At 40.3% G+C, this 16,690-nt stretch overlaps 1 protein-coding gene across 2 annotated transcripts in view; it reads right to left on the bottom strand.

Moving 5' to 3' along the window:
- Window positions 1-16,690, bottom strand: part of KITLG (KIT ligand) — an 85,773-nt gene that overhangs the window by 52,002 nt on the left and 17,081 nt on the right. The window lies entirely within an intron of this gene.

Below are 16,690 nucleotides of genomic sequence, written 5' to 3'. Positions count from 1 at the left end.
GACATCAAAGGAATCATTGTTTTTAATCATAGCTTTTTAGCCATTTACTAGGGGGAAACATTTTTCTTAGCAAATAGGAAGACATTCTTGAGCCCTAGTGTGAGATCCTCACACACATACATGTGCACTTACAAATGCCTCTCCTTGAAAATAACGCAACCATGTTTACAGTTACTTTTATTCAGGACTTTTTTTTTTTATTATACTATAGTTGAGGTTTTTAAGAAATCAGGCATCCAGTTCTCTTTTTTTAGTACCTTGGTAGCCCGTAACATAGCACCTTGCATACTAAAAGTTCTTAATAAATATTTGCTGGATGAATCAGTGATGACGGTAAAAAAACAGTCTAATGTTTCAAATTCAAATCCATTTTATTGAGCAGATATTACGAGACAGAGACTGTGCCAGTCACTAGAGAGACAAAGGTGATGAAGGTGCCCTTGCAACTCAGAGGCAGGTACATAAATAATGTGCATGCTCTGTGACAAATGCTTTGGGAACACAAAGGCAGAAGCAATTAATCCATTAACCTTAGCGAGGAGAACCCTTGGCAGGAAGACCGTGCCAAGAAAAGCTAGAGAGAAAATGTGACTCTGGCTGGCTTCTGGAGGACAAGGAGTCTGCAAAAGTTGACAAGGAAAGGATAAGCATTCCAGGAAGACAAACAGCATGAGTAGAGGCATGAAGATGTGAAGATACCCTAAAATGGGAGAGTTCTTTTATGAGTTAACGTGCACTTACGGCATCTTAAAGTTACACAAAGTCCATCGGCGCATGGCTAGAAATCCTTCCTATTTATGCAGCGGCCATGTATTTTTTAAAAAACTGGATTATTTTCCACTAATATCTGCGCGCTAACTAGATATTGCACCGGACCAAATGATGATGGCCATTTACGGAGATTTCTGAGACTACATGCTCCCTACATAGATAACAGCGGCTTGTAAACAAAACTCAAACCCTTTCATTGTTTTACCAATGTGTTCTCCTAGTTTGGCAGTAATCCCTTTGGTTAAAGCTCCTTTCAGCACTGTGGGGTCACACTCTTCATAGCAATGTCTCCCTTGGAATGAAATGAAGACTAAATTGTGCAAATGATTTCTTGGAAGAAACCAGGATGTTCCTTGATAGGTGGATAAATAAACCGTGGTGTATTGGACAATGGAATATTACTCAGCACTAAAAGAAACGAGCTATCAAACCATGGAAAGACATGGAGGAAATTTCAAGGCATATTATTATTAAGTGAAAGAAGCCAATCCAAAAAGACTACACATGCTACGATTCCAACTGTTACGACTTACTGGAAAAGGTAAAACTGTCAAAACAGCAAAAAGATCAGTGGCTGCCAGAGGCTGTAGGGGGAGGGATGGATAGGTGGAACACAGGGTTTTTAGGGCAGTGAAAATACTCTGTAAAATGGTAGATATGTCATTATCCCCCTGTCCAAACTCACAGAATGTACAGTACCAAGGGTAAACCCTAGTGCAAACTATGGACTTTGGATGATTAAGACATATCCATGTAGATGTATCAGCTGTAACAAATACTCCACTCTGGCCCTGTGTAGGGGCAGGGGGAAAGGAGGAAACCTCTGTACTTTCCCCTCAATTTTGCTGTGAACCTATAACTGTTAAAAAAAAAATGACTCTGGGGACACCTGGGTGACTCAGTTGGTTTAAATATCTGCCTTTTGCTCAGATCATGATTCTAGGGTCCTGGGATCAAGCCCGGTGTTGGGCTCCCTGATCAATGGGAGCCTGCTTCTCCCTGTCTTCCCACTTGTGCTCTCTGTTGTTATCTCTGTCTCTTTCTCAAATAAATAAAAAAATATATATTTTTAAAAAATCACTTTGATTTCTGTGGTGATTGCTGTAGGGTAGCAATAGGTAGAAACAGTCCATTTAGGGGCTCCTGTTATAATCGAAGCAAGAAAGGGTTTTGTAGCAATGCATTGACCAGAAGTCGTTAGATTCTGGATATCTCCTACAGGCTCAACCACTAAGATTTCCTGATAGCTGGAGTGTGATTTGAAAGAATCAAAGATGACTCCAAGGATTTTGGCTTAAACAAATGGAAGGATGGTGTTGCCATCAACTGCTATGGGGAAGGCTGAGGGAAGAGAAGGCCTAGAGGGAAGATCAGGAGCTGAATTTTGAGTGTGCTAAATTTGAAATGTCTTTGCGATACCTTAGGGAGGATACTAGGTCAGGATATTTGAATCTGGATTTAGAAGGGAAGTTGGGGCTAGATATATAAATGATAGCCTTTGATGTATAAATGGAATTTATTCACCATTCAAAAGAGTGGATAAGCCCAGAAGGAGCCTCACTCCAGGGAGTGAGGACCAACAGAACAAAGAACAAAAAATTGAGTCCTATGGTGCTCTAACTGGAAGAAGTCTGGCAGAAGATTTAGAACTCACAAAAGAGCTAGCGAGCTTGAGAGAGAAGCCAAAGGAATAGGAGGAAGCCACGTTGAAAAAAAGAAAAATTACCTGGGGGAGGAGGTCAAACTATGTCAAATACTCGTAATAGGTCAAGTAAGAGGAGAACGGAGATTTGGCAGAAGACAGCTCACTGGTGACAGTAACAAGAACATTTTTGCTGAAGTAGTTATGGGAAAAAGGCTATCTGGAGTGGGTTTAAGAGAACATAAGAGAGTAATTAGAAACTGTGAATGTGACAGCTCTTTTAAAGAGTTGTCCTTCAAAGGAGAGCAAATAAACAAATGAATTAAAAAAAAAAAAGTGGGATAGTGATTGGCAAGGACTGGCGGGGGGGAGGGGGGGTCTCTGTAAGCTGACCAGTCTGTCCGTATGCCTATGTGGATGACAGAGCAAGAGGGTGCAACTGGCAACGTGGGCCAGAAGGGAGGCAACTGCTTGAGCAATGTTCCTGCAAAGGCAAGAAGGGGTGAGATCTAGCTGTCAATCACAGGGCTCAGCTTTAAATAAGAGCCTGTATAGTACATCAGCACTATCAGACAGGATGTCTAAAAATGTGAGTGCAGATACTGGGGTTGTTTCAACAACGCAGTGAAGAACAGCTACCATTTACTGGACATTTATTATGTACCAAACATTTTGTATATCTTCTCACAAACTAAGTTTCATATATCCTTATTGCATTAAAAAAATTTTTTTGAAGATTTTATTTATTTATTCGAGAGAGAATGACAGAGATCATGAGCAGGTGGAAGGGTTGAGAGAGAAGCAGACTCCTCATTAAGCAGGGAGCCCAATGTGGGCTCCATCCCAGGACTCCAAGATCATGACCTGAGGTGAAGGCAGTTGCTTAACCGACTGAGCCATCCAGGTGCCCTTTAAAAGATTTTTTTTCTTAAGATTTTACTCATAAATCCTAGTTTTAAAGGTGAAGAAATAGAGCTACAGAGAGATTTGGGGACTTCTAAATAAAAACAAACAAACAAACAAAAAACCAGGTCTTTCCAATTCTAAATCCTGTCCTCTTTACCACCCCATACTATCACAGCATTCCCACAAAGCTCAGATCACTGGTCAGGACTACAAATAGCAAAGCTCTAAAACTTCAATAATTTTTTAGATGTCAAGCGTATGGAGGCAAGTATATTTCATAATCCATGCCACAACAGAATATTCTACATTTCTCAGGTTACCATAATTTTTAATATATGTTCCATCACAGTTTTAAAAAATATCCTAATACAGACTTAATAATTGCAAAATAATCTGCTCATTTTTATAGGAATGTTTGGCCAGTGCTAAAATTAAATCTGTTCGTACACTCACACATCTCTGACAAACTTTTATTTCCTAAAGCACTTTATTTTAAAGCTGTTAAATAGATTTGTAATTTATTTTCATATATACCTAGCTAGTAGTATGGGATCTTCGCCTTTTGTAAAATTCAACAATTCACTCTGCCGTAACTAAACATTAGAACAGAGGAGCCATCATGGGAGTAATGTCCCTCATCAGTACTCTCGTGAGAGGAGAGGGCTGGAATGCAAAACTTACTTCTTCATATCGGAAAGTAATCTTTCAGTATTATTCTGTATTGATTACAGACATTTCGTCTAATATATAGGATGCACATTTCCTTTATTTCTAAAACAGTGGGTAAAGTATTAAACCTTACTTTTTTGATGATTCAGGTACATGATATAAAAGACTACGTGCCTGGGTGGCTCAGTGGGTTAAGCCGCTGCCTTCAGCTCAGGTCATGATCTCAGGGTCCTGGGATCGAGTCCCGCATCGGGCTCTCTGCTCAGCAGGGAGCCTGCCTTCCTCTCTCTCTCTCTGCCTGCCTCTCCGTCTACTTGTGATTTCTGTCTGTCAAATAAATAAATAAAATCTTTAAAAAAAAAAAAAAAAAGACTACGTGAAATAAGATAAGCCAGATGTAAACATATTGTATGATCTCACATGTGGAATATAAAAAAGGAAAGGAAAAAGAAAAGAAAAGAAATAAAAGGAAAAAAAAAGTCAAATTCATGGTAACAGTAGAATTAAGAGTGGGAGTTACCAAAGGCTGGGCAAGACCTAGATCAAAGGGTACAAAATTTCAGTTACAAGATGAGTAAGTTCTGCGGACTTAATGCACAACACTGTAGTTAATAAGACTGTATGATAAACTTGAAATTTGCTGTGAGTAGGCCTCAAGTGTTCTCAGCACACACAGAAAGAAAGGGTAATTGTAAGGGGATAGTTGGATTGCAGTCAATTTGTGATGTACACTTGCCTCAAACATCACATTGTACACCTTAAATATATATGATTTTTGTCAGTCATACCTCAATAAAGGTGGGTGGGGGAAGAAAGTATTCCAGGTATGTGGTTGTGACCGCCTTCCTCTAAGTAGCTCCAAAGTACTGTATTTGTTTGAAAGACTATTTTAAAATTTTATTTTTTGTCGGCTTCTCACTTTACCCATTTCTCCCAGGCTGTCAGGTCATTCCTTGCAACATATTTTACTGTTAGTATGCCTATTTCTAGCTTCCTGTAGTCTCAATGGCAACACACAACACATGGCCCATGGGGGGCTGAGTCCCATAGGCACAGTAATGGCAAAAAGATGGCCACACCCTAATTCTTGGAAATTGAGGATTTTTTCTTTATATGACAGAATGGACTTTACAGATGGGATTTAGCGAAAGACCTTGAGGTGGAGAAACCGCCCCAGATTCCCTGGGTTCAAAAGAATCCTATGACTCCTTACAAACAGAACCTTTTCCAGTTCTGGCTAGAGAAATGGAATAAAGGAAGAAGGGCAAACTGCGACATCATTTACTTGTCATTCCTGGGAAGGGATCAGGAGTCCAGGAATGCCAGTGGCTTCTAGAAGCTGAAAAAGGCAAGGATCAAAGTCTACCTGAGAGCCTTCAGGAAGGTATATGGTCCCACAGACACCTTGATTTTAGCTCAGTAGGTCTGCCAACTTTGGATTTCTGAATCCCCAAAACTGTAACATAATAAATCTGTATTGTTTTATAAGTCACTAAGTTTGTGGCAATTTGTTATAGCAGCAATAGAAAAATCAGAGTTCAAGAAACTTTTGAATGAATTAATGGATGAATGGTATAGTATTGCAATGTCCAAGCTTTCCTAGTAAGGAAAATAAACTGCCCTTGTCAGTATTCTGGGCCCCCAACCCCGCTTTAAGCAAAGCAGCTTGGCTTTTTTTTCTGTTTTATTTGTTCATGCTTCTGGGTAAGATTTTATTTGAACAAAGGTTTCCAAGGGCAGGAAAGGAAAAAAAAAAAAAAAAAAGGAAGAAAAAAAAAACACATGCTTTTGAAAATCGGTTGTGTGATGGCAGAGAGCAGAACGTGGATCCAGAAAACCTCTGAGCCCCTTACCGTGGGACCTCAAAGAAGCCAATTAATCCTTCGAGGACTCCGTTTTATCAGTCTTAAAAGATGAGAATGAGAATAATTTTTGCCTTACCCACTTTAAGCAGCAATGGTGAAGATCAAATGAAAAGTTTTCAAGTCATAGGAGCTGTGCAATTATTTGTTGTGTGGTTTATGGGTTTGGGATAGTCTAGGAAACCAGGGAAACAAGGACTTTTCAGACTGAATAAAGGAGGGAAAAGGACTTTATAGAGTCAATCTTCCAGGAACAAAGAGGATGCTCTTTAGTACACGGGTATTTTGCACGGATTTTGGATTCAGAACCTTTTTCAATTTATTTCTTAGTTCCCAACTGTGTTTAGCTTCAGTTAACAAATGACTTCCAATTAATGGAGATAATTACCATGTATCACCAAAATATTTATCTTTGTTTTCTCCCTCTTCCTCTTTCTCTAATTTCTGGAAACTCCAACAAGGGTACACAGGTGCCTAAATGTGGGGGTGTGTGTGCGCGCGCACACCCTATCGGAGATAGAATGCCGAAGCAAAATGTCCCTGTGTTTGTGACTTCTGCTCTAAAATGTATCTTTTCAGTTTGGGCAATCATCTCACTGTTTTTTTCTTCCCCCCTCTAACATTCTCTGCTTCTGCCTATGACATTTTTCTCTGGCTACTTTGTTTTAACATCGTACAACTTTTCTCTCTAGGTCACGCTCGTTGTGTGATAACCTCTCATTTCATGATAACCTTTCATTGCACAGACACACCAAACTAATCTTATTGTCGGCAGTTCTAGATTTTTTTTTTATTTAGAGGCATGCGTCAAAAGTGTCCCCCACATACTCCCCACATCACACACAATTCCGATAATTCTTTCATTGCTAAAAATTGCCTTTACATTATTCACATGATAAAAAAAAGAAAAAGAATAAGGCGTCTGGTTGTACTGCTAGAACTAAGCCATACAACAGAAACGGTTTTGGTAGCGGGAAGAAGTGATGAACATTCATACTCCATTGTGAAGGACAGAGTAGATCTTTTTCAGGGAGGTTTTAACAGTGGCAGATAGTTCTGTAAAGATACTTTGAACAAGAGGGGCAAAGTGACAGGAAGATGAGGCTGGAGACCCTGAAAGGCAAAGATCTTATTAAGGTCTCATGTTTGTTAAGAATCAGTCACAGCAGACCCCAGTGGGATAGTTACCCAGTCACCAGTTTTTTCTGAACATAAGAACCTTCCTTATAATAAAAAGCCACAAGGCAGGAAAAGGAGCTGCAGATTCCTCCTAAAGCAAACCATCTACTTGATCTGAACATGTATGTGTTATAACACAGAAGTGGCTTCGTAGATTTCTTTCTTTTAGGACAGAGGGACATGCAGGTACCCAAGCACATCAGGGGAACATACGCTGTTTGAGATATCAGAAGATTCCAAGTTTCTAAACTTGGAGGAAGACAACAACAACAAAAATCAAACTTTTCTCTCTATGAACTTGAGAAATGATATTTTAAAATAGGTGTTGCCAGGGTCCACATCAGACACTTCCCAAAGTCGGAAAGGTAGAGGAGTGTCTGTGTAGCTGTTTTTCTTTAATACACAGACCTACAGAGTTGTATTAGGTCTGCCCTGAACAAAACAGCAGCTGCTGCCAAAAACAACATTCATCTTCTCTTTAATCTTGAATGCCAGCTAGCGAAGCAGGCAGTTAGTTCCCTTGTAGACCAAATGTGCTTTGGAAGCAGGCCAACTGGCTAGCTACCCAGAACCAGGAAAGCAATTTACCAAGATATGGGTATAGTAATTAGTCCTGAGTTCAGGTCTTCTGAGGTCATATGAACAATATCCTTCAAAAATAACCTTAATGTAAACCAACAACAGATTCTGGTTCAGGGAAGAACCATTTACTTCTATGTGACTTCTTTCTTCAGATTTTTTAATTTTTAAAAGATATACCGTTACACATGATCCCTAATCATCCCTACACAGACTCAAATTCTTCTCTAGCAATTGTCCAATAAGCTCAAACGGACAGAGGAAACACATAGCAGTAAAATTTAGAAAATCTGCTACCAGGAAAGCAGATGTTAACAGGATAGCTCAGTGAAACTCAAACCAGCTTCTTCAAGTCCAGTTTGGTGCCCTAAAGTCTTGCGAAACGACACGTCCACATCTCTCCATGTAGATCCTTTTGGGAAGTGAAATGAAAATATTCTAAAATATGGATAATCCCTAAAATACATGGTGAACATGGTCTACTAACAAAACCTGAACCACCTAGAAATGAATTGTTGAATATAAAAAGATAGGCAACCGCTTTAAGGTAAACAGTAAATTTCAGGATTTCACTGGGAAAACAATGAGAAAAGTTACCCTTGATGGTCAGTCCTTACTGTAAATGTAAACCCTATTTAAAGGGAAAATGATGGGGCGCCTGGGTGGCTCAGTGGGTTAAAGCCTCTGCCTGGGATGGAGCCCCACATCAGGTTCTCTGCTCAGCAGGGAGCCTGCTTCCTCCTCTCTCTCTCTCTGCCTGTCTCTCTGCCTACTTGTGATCTCTGTCTGTCAAATAAATAAATAAAATCTTTAAAAATAAATAAATAAATAAATAAAGGGAAAATGACTCCCATATACTGACATTTAACTAAGGGTCACACCTAGGAGCAGCTTACAGATAGCATTACCTGTAACCTTCCCACCAACCGGAGTCTGCAGGTAAATAAGACATGCTTCAGTGAGATTAAGTAACTTGTTTAGGGCCGCTCTGCTAGTCAGTCCCTGGGCTGGGTTCAAACCAAGACCTAAACTATATATTAGAAAGAAAAATACCCAGTCAGACAGATAAGAAAACTGATTTCAGTTGTATTTAATGAACTATTCAATTTTACCTAAAATATCTACACAGCGGATGGCATATAGGTCCACTTTTTTTTAAAGATTCAATTTTTAAATTAAAGATTTGATATTTTAAAGAATCAATTTTTTTTAAAAAATTTATTTATTTATTTGATGGACAGAGATCACAAGTAGGTAGAGAGGCAGGCAGAGAGAGGCAGCAGCTCCCGCTGAGCAGAGAGCCCAATGCGGGGCTCGATCCCAGGACCCTGAGATCATGACCTGAGCTGAAGGCAGAGGCTTTAACCCACTGAGCCACCCAGGTGCCCATGAATCAATTTTTGATTGGAGTTACAGTGTCAAATTACTATGAGGTTGGGTAAACAAGTTGTACAGGTAAATCAAGCTACCCCTCACTAGAGCTTTTTAAAATTTTTCATAGCTAGAGGGAAGGGAAAACAACAAACAAAATGAAGCATAAGTGGTTCCTTCTGATAAAAGCAAAACTGACTACTTTCTGATTTCTAAGAAAAGCTGCCTATTCATCTAATAGACATTTATGGAACACCTGGTAAATATGTAAGTATAGAAGATAAAGACAGAAGATACTGATTTGGGCCTCTGGGAGCTCAAACTACTAGAGAACACTGCAGGGAGAGAGGCAGGGAGGGGACAGGCCCAGGAGGGACAGCTAAACCTGACTTGGGAGGGGGGAACTGAAGGAGGGGCTCAAGGAGGGCTCCTGGGAGAGGACCTATTCTTTAGCTGTGAGCTGGTGCCCACAGAAGTGAGAAAACAAGGCACTTTAATAGAACTTCACATTGATGATATGACTAGGGAAAATGAACTTGAAGGAATCAACAACAGAATAGATGATGCTAGAGAGATAGGCAGAGGTCCTCCCAATTTTTCTAACTGATTTGGATTTTATCTTAGAGACATGAGGAGCTCTGGAAGGACTTTAAGCAGAGGAGTATCAAGATCAGATATATTTTAGAAAGGCTTATCAAACATCAGCATGAAGGATAGATAGACTGGAGGGGCACAGAGGTCACCAAAGTCATTAACTGGGGCAGAGGCAGCGGTAATGGAGGGAAATGGGTAAGTTCAAGAGGATATGGAAGTAGACTGGGACTTGGCTGACTGACAAAATGTGTGGGGTAAAAAGGAGAGTCATGAATGACCTCAAGTTCCAGTTTAGGTGACTGGGTAAGAAGTCCTGCTTTTCACCAAGTCAGGATACTGTAAGAGAAGTGACAGCTGGAGACCGTAAGTTATCACCCAAAACTGTGCAGGACAGACCCCACATCTGAGGAGGAGAAAGAACTACCTGAATAGATGAGACAATGAGAAGCCAAGCACAGGAGAGGTAAATCAGCTGACTGCGGGATCTGCAGCCACCGTTAAAAGAAAGCACAAAAGGGCAAATGTGAACAACAAAAGAAGCACTAAAAGTTGTCAACCTTGGGGCGCCTGGGTGGCTCAGTCAGTTAAGCGTCTGCCTTTAGCTCAGGTCATGATCCCAGAGTCTTGGGATGGAGCCCCGCATGGGACTCCTTGCTCAGTGCGGAGCCTGCTTCTCCCTCTGCCTGCCACGCCCGCTGCTTGTGTGTTCTGACAAAAAAAAAAATTAAAAAAAATAATAAAGATGTCAACCTGACCATTGCTGGAAAACACCTCACAGAGCGGACACTGACAAGGATCATTTCTGTGGGACTGACAGAACTAGGAACCCATCCACAGTGGGTGCACAGGGATAAACGAGTGGGGGGAATCTCAAGGGTAATCCAGAACAGCTTGAAAAGGAAGGAGAGGAAGTAGTTCGGAAAGGCTAGGGTGTTAACTTTGGTCTTGGTAGAAAAGGACGCAGTTCAAAAGCAGTGGGGCTGTCATGATAAACTCAGCCTTTCTCTTTCTTCAGTGGCTAACGGAAACCAGGTAAGCTCAGAAGCTTTGCCACGGTGTGAAAATCTGTGCAATGAACTACCTCAGGCGAGAATCTAGGGCCCAGGTGTTCAAGTTTTGTTATTACTATTTTGTAAGACACTTACAGGACAGAAGAAGCATTTATGCCAGCAGTAGACATTATTTCATTAGAAACAAGTGTAATATAGGTCATTAGCTCTTCACAAATACAGCAGTTCTATAAAAACACAGCAAGAGACTTCCCCTAAACAATATAATCTGCTCTATGTTAGGGAGATACTGATGACTAATTCTGATCAATTTTATGAGGACTACTCTAGAAAATTGGTGGGTACTAGTTTAAGGTTGAGCCTAGATTTACATATTTGTTGCCAATTCTTTTTGCAAGTAAATATATTTTCAAGGAAATAGGAGACAGGCCCCCAAAATGGGCCAAAGTATAGGAATATAGCAAAAAAACAAAACATGACAGTTCTGAAATGCACATCGTCACCTTCAGAACCCTATGGGCACTCGTTTCTTTTTGGATGGCATTGTTCACTACCACAATAAGTGCTCTGAGCGCTGTACCTTTCCAAAAAAAAAAAAAAAAGTATAAAAACATAAATTCTAATTCGTACTTTTTCAACTGTGTGACTCACTTCTGAAAGTGTGATCTCCTGTAAATCAAAAAGCTCTGAAACTTTTTCAAAATCCATAAAATCTTTTGCATTCCAAACAACTGAGAGACGGAGAAATAAATCTTGGTTCCTGTTGCTCTCTGATCCCATGTGCTGAATCTGGACTGAAGGACTGAACTTCCTAGAACTTCTTGTGTTTTTTGTTCTCCTATGGTTGCAATTAAATATGTTCAGATGTCTTGTCAGATCAGCTACCAAGGCTCTGACAAGTTTGATCTCTCCAGGCCTCTTAAGTTTTAAAAAGCTTAATCTGAGGAAGCACGCTCAGGAAATCTCCGAAGTCTTTTTCCCCACCTAGGCTTTTTTAATGACATTAAAATAAACTAAATCTTTACACTCAGCTTTAAGTGCTTCCAAGCAGCATGAAAACCAGTGGGGGTTAAAGGCATGAACTAAAGCACACTCACAATCTTGATCATTTTCTTCATCACATCACATGGCAAGCCCGATTTGCAAAGGTCACGGCCTAAGCATTCCTGATTACTTAATGTGTGCTGGACACACCAAACTGCCTTTGGTTAAGTTGAATAAACTGTTGAGACGTTCCCCCCTTTCGCTCAAAGGGCTCTAACTGAAATGGGGAGTCAGCTGTCTTACCTTTAGAGGAAAGTGTATAATCATCTGGGGATGTTTACTGAGATTGCAGATTCCAGCATCACACAGAACCTAAATTTCTGAGAGTGCATCTCAGGAATGTACACTTTTAACAAGCCCTCCATGTGATTTTTTTTTTTTTTTTAAGGTATTCTTGAAAGTCTGAGACAGGCTATTTTAGGCTCTTCTAGCTCAGGGGTACTATATCATTTGGGAAAAAAAAGAGAGGTCTAAAAGGGTATACAAAGTTGCATTTGGTTCAAGGGCTACATATTAGATGCTCCTGATTTAGAGCAACTTGGAAAAAGAAAAGGGAAATGTAATGAACAGTGTAGGAGTAGTGAGTGTAGAGGAAACTGCGAATTGGCTCTTTGATTCCCACCCAGCCCTCTCCTACCATATTCTCCTCCTCTGTGGTGGCTGCCAAACTTCGCCTGCTCCTTTGCAATTAGCTACAGTTGCAGAGATGACTGGGCCAGTCAGGTACAGCCCTGCAAGACTGATAGGGGAAGGACAGTCTTGAGAAAAGAGCTAGGTGCTGGGCATTTTGCTCATACAGATGGTAGCCAGAGCACAAAGACCCTTCAGTCAGGACCAGTAACAGCTTCCAGCACTAGCTGTAACAGTTTTAAAGACAGCAGTGGACTTAACTGGGCTCTAAGTGACCAAAGTATTCTGGAAGTTTAGCCTCCTCTTCTGGCCCCTCCAGTGGTCTTATAAGCCACCAAATACATTTCATCATTTTCCCCCCTCTGTCTAGCTAGAATGGATCACACTGCATGCACCTAAACCCTAAGCAATGCTAGGAGAAAAGAACCCAAGTTATTAAGCATTTATTTCTCATAAAGTTTAGTCTAAACTTTCATTTGGAATTTTCAATTACTGTTTCAAAGTTCAAATTGTAAGATAAGTATCATTTTAAAAATTTTTTTAAAAAAGGAATTTTTTGATTGGCAATCCACGAGAATGTTAATGTATTTCTACTACCTAAAGCACAACAAAGCACTTATCTTTGACATGCCTGGGACATGTTCCTTTGGTAACAAGACACTTCCAAATGCAAGTTCACTGTTGATGAGCTTGATGTTTAGACCAGAAAAACATCAGCAAAGACTTGGATTCAAATCCTAATTCCATCACAAATGTGCTGTAACCTTGAACCAATTATGTAAGCTCTGTGAGCCTCAGTCTTCTGTTGAGGATGGCATTTCTTTGGGTTTTTGAAACGATTAAATAAGACAGTGTTATGTAAAGCATCCACAAGATGCCTGGTACATGACAGATCACAACATGACTGCCAGAGTTAATCATTATTACTAATCCTTTAGATGTTGAAGTCAAAACTAAAAGTTGTACTAATAGTGAAGGTCACGTTCCATATATGCTCTGCTTCCCTGTGGATGAAAGATCAGCACAGGAAGAGGATAAAGAGGTTGTGAAATTGCCCCTGGGCTTGGATTTGGATCAGCTCTCCCAAAGCACGCAGGCCCATCTTGACCTGGCGGAAAAGTGAGGCTGAATTGTTTGGGTAATGGGTGATGCGAACCTCAACAGCAGAGTTTCAAAAGTCAACTAGGGCTTCATTAATAAATTCAAGAGAGTTTTAGAAAACATCCCTGTTTACTCACGCACAGAGAAGCCCAACTTTGAATCTCTACTCTGCCACTGACCACTCTTGTGGCCTTTGAAAAAGTCACTTCATCTTTCTCTGCTTTAGTTTCCTCACCTGTAAGATGGGCCTCATTGTAGAACCTACTTCCCAGGCTTGTTGAGGGTGGAAAGGAGCTCTAGATGGGAAGCACTTGATGGAGGACCGGGAAATAGCACACCCCCAACCATGTTCCCATGGTTATTATCGTTGTCGCCATTCCAACCACACTTAGCCCAAGCATCTCCAAACTCTAATCACGGTGGCTCAAGCCAAAACTATGGGCCCCATCCTTGATTCTTCCTGTTCCCCTATTTCCACATCCAGGTGGTTATATCCTGTTAGGTCTACCAGCAAAATCAATCTTGCAACATTCACCTTTCTCCACCTCCTCCTTTGCCACCACAGTACAGGCTCCACTCCTGCCCAGAAGGCTTTCAAGGGGCCCTTAAGTAGCCTCCTTTGCCTTCATGCTTGCTACTTAACAAAAGAGTGGTCCTCTGGGATTATAAAACAGCACTCACTGCCTGCTTAAAATCTCGGAATACCTTTCTATTCCATTTACGACAACAGGCAAGCTGCTGATCAAGTCCTACCAGAAGTCCTACCAGGTCCTATTTAATGTAAACTTGCCTACTTCCATGCTCATGTCTTAGCACATGGTCACTTGGGTTTAGGAACTGGGGCACAGATGAGGTCTGGTAATGTATGATTCAATTCTCAGCAGATGGTGTCCATATTCACGCAACGGAATTGCAACATTACCCACCAGTTTTGTTTATAATTTGTCTCCCACATTTGAGTCAGAGAACCATGCATAAGGCCAGTACTTTTCAGGGCCTCACTGTTCTGGCCAGAGTGGGTAGAGCAGGGCTGGGTACAGAGAAGTGTCTCATAAATATTTTTTAAATGAATGAACGCAGGATCAAAAGAAAAGTTTCACTCAACAGTTGGCCATAAACCACAGTCACGCTTCTCCCTCTAGGGTCCAATAACTGCTAACTCCTAATGACAAGTTTGAGTCATGTTGCAATATTCTCTTAATTATTCAAAATGGGACATCAGCTAACTTATTTGGGTTGAACTTTGAGGCATTTTCTCTCAGCGCTTAGATACTTCTCTAGCTCATGAAAATGATAAAGTAAGATATCAAACCAAGGGTAGACTGTAAGCTCCATGAAGCATAGCAACAAAATATTTTTTACTATTATATTTCTAGCCTCTAGCACAGTGTCTTGTAGTAAATGCTAAATAAATCTTTTAAAAAAAAATTGAGAGAGAGAGAGCTCACATGCACAGGGGGCGGGGGGTAGGGATAGAGGGAGAGAATCCCCTGCAGACTCCCTGCTGAGCACAGAGCCCAGTGAGATCTAAATAAACAAATTTTAATGAAGAACTAGTAGAAAAATGCCTTTCTAGATGTGGCTGAAGTAGGATAATAGACCAAAGTGCTCACCTGCCTATAAAATCCCCAGAAGCCCCCCTCCAAAGGATTTAGGTAAATTCAATTATGAAGTTACTTTCCCTTATTGACCCAAAGGTATTAAAACAAAAACCACAATCAAAAAGCCCCCCACGGATCTGGAATGTAGGCACTTTTCTATAGTAAGTTGAACAGAAGTCTTCGAGAATTCTACAACTCCATACTTCATTTAGAATTCAGAATATGGCAAGTATAAATTTCTCCCTGTCTCCCCAATGAGTTGCAATCCATCAAAATTTCTAAAGCAGCCAATTAAAAAAAAATTATTCATGGGTATTCTGCACTGGGAACACATGCAGAGAAAAGGATTTCACTTGGGAGAAGACATGTTCAGAAGTGATGACATTAGGTCAAGCTTTTAAATGCTAATCTTATCTCTTCCCAAAGCATTGGTTAATTTATGTAGTGGTCATCTGTTACTAAGGCAGGCAAAAAAAAAAAAAAAAAAAAAAAAAAAAGTTCATAGAACTGATGGTTTGTTTGTTTGTTTTGTAATCCAGATCCAATCCTAGTTTGACTAAAGAATAAAAACGTTACCTTTCTTCAGAGTAACTGAGGCATACTATTACTGCTCTCCCCTCCCATCACTTGGATGCAAGAAACAAAGTTGCATGCCAGACTACTCATCAGCTGATTCAAATGACACTCTTTCCCGCCCCCTGCAAAATAGGCCTCAGTTGTGCCTATTAGTGTGAAAATGCAATAATTAGTGGCAAGCTCTTTTATTCCAATTTTTTACCATGATGTTCATTAAATTATACTTAGCAGTAGAGACTCCAAATTCAATAAAGAAGATGCACAGCAGAAATTAACAAGACCTTTCCAACATATCAGGATGTAAGTATTGGCATCACCGATTTTTACAATGTTTAAAAAGGTTCTGAGTTACTCTTCAAAGTAAATGTAAACTATTTTGCGTTTCAAAATTCTGTCTCACTTGGAAGCTTACTTGATAATATTCCCTAGACTAAAAACAAAAAACCAAAAACAAACAAACAAAAAAATGCCACAGAAGAATATGAAAAATGTACTTTAAACTCTCAAGTTCTTACTCTAAATAATGCTGGGAGGGGGGAAAAAGGAACTTTCTTCTTGGGTCAGCAAAGAGGGTGAGTGGGTGTCCATTGCATGATAATCCTTTGGGCTTCTTTTCAAAGCAGCTGCTTTGCTGGGGAATCCAGCTGCTTTGCTGGGGGAATGAATGTAAACAGGGGGATGGCTTGGGTAGCACAGGACTCTCTCCCCATTGGGGGGAAAATGGGGATCTACTTCCTCAGGGTGAGCAGCACATCCAGCTTTAAGTGAAATTGAAAAGACACGCTTCAGCTGCTGTAGGATTTAAGTGCCAAATCTGCACAAATAATTTTGCACATCTACTTCACTGTTTAATTTTTGTGTGTCATCTCTCATTTACGGTACTTTTTGGAGCTTTCGTTTGCAGATTAGGGCAGGCGGTAGACTTTGCGCTTTGTGACACTTAATTACTTAAAATCTGAGAAGTTTTATAGGTTTCCGAAATGTTAAGCTTTTCATTCTACATCCCAAACTGAACTTAACTGATATAAGGAAAAGAAAAAAGAAAAAGAGGAAAAGACAATAGACCATGCTACAAGGTTGCCTAAGTTTAAAACTTTAGAACTTGGAAAACTTGGCATCAAAAGCATATCGGGAGTTTTGAAGTGCGCTATACGT

Source organism: Neovison vison, chromosome 12, assembly GCF_020171115.1.
Source record: "Neovison vison isolate M4711 chromosome 12, ASM_NN_V1, whole genome shotgun sequence".
Lineage (NCBI taxonomy): Eukaryota > Metazoa > Chordata > Mammalia > Carnivora > Mustelidae > Neogale > Neogale vison.
This window is presented reverse-complemented; position numbering and strand designations above follow the sequence as displayed.